We start from the raw sequence: 9,236 nt of genomic DNA on the forward strand, positions 1-9,236 counted from the left end.
TTGCCTCATCCACCATATCCACTGACCTCTCGCCAACCACCTACCACTTCTTCAAGCATCTCAACAACTTTTTGCAGTGATAACGCTTCCACAACCAGCAGGAGGCAGAAAATACTTTCCGAGCATTCACTGAATTGCAAAGCACTGATTTTTACACCACAGAAGTAAACAAACTTATTTCTCATTAGCAAAATGTGTTGATTGTAATGGTTCCTATTTTGATTAATAAAAATGTAAAAATCAGCCTAGTTATAATGATTTAAAATCCAAATGCTGAAACTGCTATTACTTTTGTACCAACCTAATATTATAGTATAAGCTAAAATGTTTCCTAAGAATTATAAGCCTTTACATCACAGACAAAAGCCAGCAGAGTAGCAAAAATATATACTGAATTGGCAATATTTAAAAACATGTTTTGTGAAAAAGGTTCTTCTGTTTTATGTAGGTCTGCTGCTGCCGCTGCTGCTGCTGCTAAGTCACTTCAGTCGTGTCCGACTCTGTGCGACCCCATAGACGGCAGCCCACCAGACTCCCCCGTCCCTGGGATTCTCCAGGCAAGAACACTGGAGTGGGTTGCCATTTCCTTCCCCAGTGCATTAAAGTGAAAAGTGAAAGTGAAGTCGCTCAGTCATGTCCGACCCTCAGCGATCCCATGGACTGCAGTCTTCAAATACAAGTTATTCACAAGACTGAACTTATATTTTTCATTTTATAATTATTTTCTAAAAAAAGTTTGTTAAATCAAACACACCTCATCTTATTTCTCCATTTTTATATTTTAATTTTTAGATAAAATGTAAAAATAAAACTATAACACAAGAAATATTTATGAGGAATATAAAAGCACTATTTCAAATGTGTGTATGCTTCAAAAAATAAAAACTATTATCATGTAACTGTCATGTGAAATTCATGTTTTCTCAGATGATTTTTTAGTTGCAGCAATAGGTCCCCCTAGTGGAGGCTGGAAGTATATTTTATCCTATTTTTCTCTCCAAATGCTATTCTAATTTGAACAGTTAGATTAAGTACATTGATATTCTTCCTTGAAGAAATCATGAGAAACACTGGGCTGGAGGAAGCACAAGCTGGAATCAAGATTACCGGGAGAAATATCAATAACCTCAGATATGCAGATGACATAACACCACCCTTATGGCCGGAAGTGAAAAACTAAAGAGCTTCTTGATGAAGGTGAAAATGGAGAGTGAAAAAGTTGGCTTAAAACTCAACATTCAGAAAACTAAGATCATGGAATCCAGTCCCATCACTTCATGGCAAATAGATGGGGAAACAGTGGCTGACTTTATTTTTCTGGGCTCCAAAATCACTGCAGATGGTGACTGCAGCCATGAAATTAAAAGACGCTTACTCCTTGGAAGTAAAGTTATGACCAACTTAGAATAGCATATTAAAAAGCAGAGACATTACTTTGTCAACAAAGGTCGGTCTAGTCAGGCTATGTTTTTTCCAGTGGTCACATATGGATGTGAGAGTTGGACTATAAAGAAAGCTGAGCACAGAAGAATTGATGCTTTTGAATTCTGGTGTTGAAGAAGACTCTTGAGAGTCCCTTGGAATGCAAGGAGATCCAACCAGTCCATCCTAAAGATCAGTCCTGGGTGTTCATTGGAAGGACTGACGTTGAAGGTGAAACTCCAGTACTTTGGCCACGTGATGCAAAGAGCTGATTCATTTGAAAAGACCCTGATGCTGGGAAAGATTGAGGGCAGGAGGAGAAGGGGACGACAGGGGATGAGATGGTTGGGTGGCATCACTGACTCAATGGACATGGGTTTGGGTGGACTCCAGGAGTTGGTGATGCACAGGGGGGCCTGGCATGCTGAGGTTCATGAGGTCACAAAGAGTCAGACACGACTGAGTGACTGAACTGAACTGAACTTGAAGAAATGCATAGGGACAGTTAGTTTAAGAGAAGAATTGGCTGATTAAGAAGTCAGAAGGCCTGTGAATTTACTGTCAGTTACACTACATGTAAATTTGTTCTAAACACATTCAAAATTAGAAGAATCCAAACCCAACTCCCCCTAAAAAGAACAATCTCAAAACATAAGATTTCATTAATAGAGATTAACAAAGCTGAATATGTAACAAGATGAAGCTTTAAAAAGCTAGACTCATAGATTACAAGAACCAAGCTAATGACTCCTTTTATTGGTCTATATCTATTAATGTATACAAGGCAAACAGCTCCTTACACACAAAAGCACAATCACTGTTCATTGAAAAATCACAAGAATATTACCAAATTGAAGTGCTTTTAATTTTTTATACTTTTAATTTTTAGATGAATGGGATGATACCCTAAGTGATACAAAATGGGAGAAGTGTGTTGACTTCTATGAATGAATGAAATGGAAGGAACCAGAACCATGTGTTCCCATTCAATTCCATCAGTGGATGCCCAGCCACAGTCACCTTAGAACAGTATGGAATTTAGATTCCATTCTACGCTCTTTTGAAAACTGAGGTCAAACAGAATCAGTCCCAGGACAAAAACAGAATCGTAGATGAGATTGTTTTCCATACCCTAGAGGTCCTAGAACATTCAAGATCTGACAGTAAATGCACAGGCCAATAACTATTGAGCAGTCCTTTGCCATCAGTGTCTCTCAGCCACCCATCCTTTCCCTACAACTCTTGCAAACTTCTCCCATACCACTCCTAAACCTCTGGTTTCCTTGAGGCTAAGCATCAATTGAAGTGGTTACTGTATTCCTCAATGCCCAATTAATCAGAATCCTGAGCCATGTTTTAAGATATTGGGCCATACATTTAATTTCATGTTTCTATACTGTAGAAAGTAGTATACGGGATATGTCATTCAGTAACGAGTCTGTGCATTAATTCGCACTTCTGAAACTTCTATTTTGACACAGTAACTCATATTCCAAATCCAGCTTAAAAAAAAAAAAATATTGGCCCTCACCTTTTACCTTCGTCTGGATTCCTGGGACAAGTATCTTGGTTATGTAGGCCCAGCTTAACTAGGCTGTAGATTCACCACACGAAGGCACAGCAGGAGTCCAGTATTTTCCCTTCCCTATAGTGCCAGGAGTTGGGGACATGTACTGGAGAATGGGCTTCCCAGGTGGCGCTAGTGGTAAAGAACCTGCCTGCCAATACAGGAGACACAAGAGATGAGGTTCAAGCCCTGGATTAGGAAGATTCCCTGGAGAAGGGCATGGCAACCCACGCCAGTATCCTTGCCTGGGGAATCCCCATGGACAGAAGAGCCTGGCGGCCTACAGCCCATAGGGTGGCACAGAGTCGGACACGACTGAAGCGACTTAGCGTGCACACACTGGAGAATGAGGGGCTGCTGTAGGTCTCACCCCCACTTTAACCAGAGATGGTTCTCAGTTAACTCAGCACTTCTCTAATCCCAAGGAGGCAAAAGGAAGGAGAGTACAGCGGTAAAAAGCAGCTATTTGTGATGGGAAGATTAGCCTTGTCCCCGGTCTCTGCTAGCCAGTTAATTTTAAAACTCTTTCAAATTAATACTGAATAACTAAAGTTGACTTTGATTTGTGTCTTCTTCATTTCATCTGGTTTGTAATCTATTATTTCTAATTTAATAATCTTATTGTATTTGTGCTGGAGACATTTGCTATAAATCTCTCTTTGGAAAAAGATGAGATATAAATTATCAATAAAATAGAAACAAAGAACTCTCTAAGAAAAAAATTTGCCTATCTTTTTTTCTCATGAATTAATCCTTTAGAAATGAAGACCCTCATAGCTGCCAGGAAATTAAGATTAGCTTTTTACAACAATTTTTTAAAAAAATCTTTTGACAATAATAACTTGAGTAGAAATATGCTGCTGCTGCTGCTAAGTCATTTCAGTCATGTCTGACTCTGTGTGATCCCATAGACGGAAGCCCACCAGGCTCCCCTGTCCCTGGGATTCTCCAGGTAAGAACACTGGAGTAGATTGCCATTTCCTTCTCCAAGAGTAGAAATAGAAATTGTTACAATTTTAAGCTTATTTCAACCAAACGGAAACATTTTAACATAATTACTATTTTGACCAAACATAAACAGTATATTATTTATATAATTCTCTACTTTTATATACCAAGTTCCCTAAGAACATACTTCCTTCAAATGGACTAAACACTGGGCTTACTCATCTGCTTATTAACATGTCAAAGAAACAAATGCAGGTTTAAAAATTTTCCCCCTACCAATCTTCTAGCTACATGGGTCTGGGTACACCTGAGAGTCCTTTAGGGGACTTGGAGATCCCAGATGTTCTAGGACCAGACTATAGAACTACAAGTCACTTGGCCCCACAGATCAGCAATTCTAACTGTAGTACCTGTCTAGTTCTATAGCAATTTATATTTTAATAAAACTTGCAATTCACAAAACATCTTCACAAGTATAATCTGATTTAATTTTTCCCCAAACCAAAAAAGGTATTTACAACATATGTTTTCTAGTTTTTAAAAAATCTTTCCTATTTTATTTCTTTTAATCTTTGCTAAGCAGTGAAACTAGCCAATTAGATTTGAACAAAGTTTTCTCTCATAAAAAACATCCTTACAATCTAAATCTTCCCTTTTTTTTTTTCTTTTTCCCCCTTTGAGGGAGTTATTTTGTTTTTATTGCTAATGCTGAAAAACATCACATCATCTCGTAGGAGTTAGATTAGCAATAATTATCTCTCAGCAGGACTGACATAGAGAAAGTCTCCTGGAAAGTTTAGTTTTGGCCAGCTATTTCAGATTTAATTGAACATGTTTACCTTAATAGGAAATGAAAAAGAAAAATGTTGATTTTGCTTAAAGTATGGTTAAGTTTACCAGGTTGGCAAGGACTTTAAATGCCTCAGTTTTCAACACAAGCAAAATACATGTTCTCTAAGGAAAGATAGCTTCTCTAATGAAACACAAATCATTAACCAGCTGTTACAATTAAGGAGGTCATCCATGATAGATCCCCTGGAGAAGGGTTTAAAAGTTTGATCATTTGTACCTTGAGATAGTTTATAAACATCATTGTAGGCGGATAATCTAGTGGCTATGAGCAGACTCTGGAGTCAGAACGCTTAGGAGCAAATTCCAATTCTTATTACCTTGAAGGGCTTCACTGGTATCTCAATTGGTAAAGAATCTGCCTGCAATGCAGGAGACTGGGGTTTGATCCCTGGGTCAGGGAGATCCTATGGAGAAGGAAATGGCAAGCCACTCCAGTATTCTTGCCTGGAAAATCCCACAGACAGAGGAGCCTGGCAGGAGCCTCTTTGGGGCTGCAAAGAGTCGGACACAACTTAGCAACTAAAACTAAAGCATTACCTTGAACAAGTTACTTAAGCCCTCTAAGCTTTGAGTTTTGTGTATGTAAAACAAAAGCCACTCAACAGTATCTATCCCAAGTTATTAAGATTAAAATACATAATCTATATAAATACCTCTGTGTGCCTGGAACACAATAGCACTTAATTTACTAATTTTTACTGTTTTCTTTTTAATCTTTTGGCTACACCTCAAGGTATGTGGGATTTTAGCTCCCCGAGTAGGCATCAACCCATGCCCAGTATTGGCAGCACGGTCTTAACCACTGGACCACAGGGAAGTCCAAGTTACTAAATTTTTAAAGACATTTCCTTTATAAAACTTAGCTGCACAATGGATAGAATATTCATGTGGGAAAAAAAAAAAAAAAAACTATTTCTATAATCTCATGTAAGTGCAAACGAAACAGGATGAAAGAATCTTCTCCAAAATAACAATGGATACTAGTCCCAGATAAAAGGTGACAGTATGTCCTAATTTGCCTAGACTAGTTCTGAGTTACACCTGTTGTCCCGATATAAATAATAATCTCCCCCTAAGCCCCTTCACTCTCAAGTAACCTGGTTCAGATCATAAAATAGATGGTCAATTGTGTTTGTTACTAAACTTTTTCCCCACACACCCCCAAGTCATATTCTATACTCAAATGTATAATACTGGAGGTTAGGTCTGTGTAAATGACATTTTCCCTTTGCCAGCTGAATTTTTTTAAGCTCCACTAAAAACTGAACTGGGGCTTCCCAGATGGCACTAGTAGTAAAGAACCCTACTGCCAATGCAGGATATGTAAGAGATGGGGGTTCAATCCCTGGGTCAGGACAATTCCTGAAGGAGGGCATGGCAATCCACTCCAGAATTCTTGCCTGGAGAATCCCCATGGATAGAGGCCCTGGAGGGCTACAGTCCAGGGGGTCGCAAAGAGTCAGATACAACTGAAGTGACTTGGCACACATGCATGCAAAAAGAGAACTAGAAGAATAAAGGAAGACAGGAGGAGGAAAGGCTCTTAACATTTCCTGTTTGCCTGGAGTTCCTGTCAACATCTCCAAGGCAACAGGTCTTCATTTCAGGAGCATCACCTGGTTCCACTCGCCAGCTTTTTCTGGAGATTTCCCAAACCAGCCTCATCAATCCCCTACCAGTGCCCTCCTCCTCAGGCAGCTCTGAGTCCCTGCTCTGCAGGACCTCTCCTCCAAACTTCTAGTTTCCAAGAACCACCACCTTTACCCTCAGCTATCTCAGTGTTCCTTTTCTGATTTTTTTCGGTTCTCTAGCACCAGTGGCAACCCACTCCAGTGTTCTTGCCTGGAGAATCCCAGGGACGGGACAGCCTGGTGGGCTTCCGTCTCTGGGGTCGCACAGAGTCGGACACGACTGAAGCGACTTCACAGCAGCAGCAGCAGCACCAATTTAACTTATTTCCGGTATTTGCCGGTTTTAGTCGATAAGTCCTGGTGGGACTCTCTCATGACCCTAGGACTGCAGCCCGCCACGCTCTTCTGTCCATGGGATTTGCCAGGCAAGAATACTGCTGTGGGTTCCATTTCCTTCTGCAGGGGATCTTTCACGACCCAGGGATCAAACCTGCGTCTCCTGCATTGCAGGCCGATTCTCAGTGGTACTGAGCCACCAGGGGAGTCCACTCTATACTACACTCTGTTAAAATATCCAGTTGTGCTCTTCTTGATGTCTGAAGTCTAACTGATACTGATACTATTGAGAGGAATGGGAATGGAACTGGCAATTTTAACACAAAAAAAGAATTTTTGCTGTTACTTTCTATATTATCTTTATATAATACCTACATAAGTTAAATTTAATTATATATTTTAAATGATTTTTTAAAACTATTTTGCCATCTTCACGTTGGTCTTCAGAACATTAAAAATCATCTTCAGGGTAAAACACGTCACTAGCAATTCCCAAGAGGATTTACATTCAGCGATTATTGTCAGATAGATGGCTTAGGGAGTTGAGGAAATAAGCAACCCAACTGGATAGTCCACTCATCATAGTGTTTGCTAATGCAAGGCCATTAACACTGGCACATCAACTAAATTTTAAAGTGTTCCATTAGAAATGCTATATGAATTTCCTGCAATAAACTATTAAATAAGCATTATGCATCACATATTAAGTGCATAATAAATATATTTCTGATTTCCTCCCCATCGCAACTACCTACCACCAGACCCTAATCTAGGAACTGTTGAGAGGCACATAACTTCTTAAGAAAGTAGGCTTTGTTGGCTTACATATAAAAAAAAAGATCTTAGCTGAAAAATTGCAAACTATCAAAGCTTACCAGGACACCAGAGCAGCAAACGCACCAGCTTAAGTTTAACAAGAAAGTTATTTTCTTACATCATGAAATGTCATTGCATAATCAATATAACTATAATAATAAATGACTAATACTCACCTCCACTTCCTTTTGTAAAGCAAATTCACTCCTGTCTTCTTATTGCCCCCTCTACTAGTTAATTTTATAAGCCTTTGGACTCTACAGTTATTGACACTGGAAAAAACTTTACCCTCTGTCCCTGGGATTCTCCAGGCAAGAATACTGGAGTGGGTTGCCATTTCCTTCTCCAATGCATGAAAGTGAAAAGTGAAAATGAAGTCTCTCAGTCGTCCCCAACTCTTAGCGACACCAAGGACTGGAGCCTACCAGGCTCCTCCGTCCATGGGATTTCCCAGGCAAGAGTACTGGAGTGGGATGCCATTGCCTTTTCCGAACTGTAAGAGAAAGCTTTCACAAACAAAGAACTGAGGTGAGCACTCTTCCCCTCAAGCCACAGTTTCAAAAGAAAATGCTGGCATCCCAAGGAGAAAGTATTTATATTAAGACTAAAGAAGAATCTCTGTACATGACAAAAAGTACCTTGGGTTATCTATTCCAATACAGTGGTAGAAGACTAGCAAGCCTTGCTGTATGTTCGTGCTCTACTCTGCATTTTCTTTATTCTTCAACTTCCTGGAAATCAACATATTTTGTGATTGAGACAAGGAAGGCATATTCATCACTATGATACAATTTTTTTAATTTCACAGTCTATTTGTTGCCCTAGATACTGGACACTCAGTCATGTCCAGCTCTTTGTGATCCCTACACTATACTACTATGAACAATTGATTTCAAATTCAAAATTAAATTTTAATATGGTGAACAATTAACTTGCTTTCTAGATAATTACCTGAAATATCACCACTATTATTCTTTACTGATTTTTTTTGCTAAGTTCCTAGTGGATAATTCTTTCTGTAGTATTCTAAGAGGCTCACATTTAGAGTGCCTCAAATTATTACTTTCCTTTAAATTTAAAACAAGAACCTAAACACCACTGAACCAAACTTTCTTCCTACCACCAGGAACAGGTAATTAGTGAAAGATGGGTATAAATTCCATTTGTCTATGACCTATCTCCCATTACCAGGTGTCTTCCCCCAACATACCCTTCTATAAGGAAGAAGAACCCACCAATACCTGGAAAATCTGCCACCACTGCTTCTTGGCAAATCACTGAATGTTCCTTTATGCAGTAAAACAGAGCCTTACATGATTTCTGTGACTCACAGTTTCCTATTTTCACCACTGTGACGTTTAATTGAGTGATAATTATCTTAAGAGATCAAAATTCCAAAATTTACATCTTTCACTTTGTCAAGAAGTTAGATGATTCAAACTGTATTCAATTAGTTTAAGATGGAAATATCCAGATTTAACTGTCATAACTTACGTTGACACCAAAAGTATTATGGAACATAATACATGAGGATAAATGAATCTATATGCACAATACTTTTTCCCTCCAAACTGAAAGACTCATGAAAAAGGAATTATGCCTATATTGAGTCATCATTTTGTACCGAAACATCAAATATCAAACTTGTAATGAAAAATGTACTA

At 38.9% G+C, this 9,236-nt stretch overlaps 1 long non-coding RNA gene across 1 annotated transcript; it reads right to left on the reverse strand.

The window, feature by feature from the left end:
• Positions 1–2,009: 2,009 nt before the first annotated feature.
• On the reverse strand, positions 2,010–8,336 carry LOC147369951 (uncharacterized). Its single transcript, XR_015168193.1, has 2 exons — positions 8,211–8,336; positions 2,010–3,140 (listed from the first exon to the last, which is right to left on the reverse strand). It is a non-coding gene; the product is annotated as an uncharacterized LOC147369951 (long non-coding RNA).
• Positions 8,337–9,236: the final 900 nt, after the last annotated feature.

The sequence above is a fragment of the Bos grunniens genome, chromosome 7 (assembly GCF_055505025.1).
Source record: "Bos grunniens cultivar Pamir isolate PY7600 chromosome 7, Bosgru_T2T1.0, whole genome shotgun sequence".
NCBI lineage: Eukaryota > Metazoa > Chordata > Mammalia > Artiodactyla > Bovidae > Bos > Bos grunniens.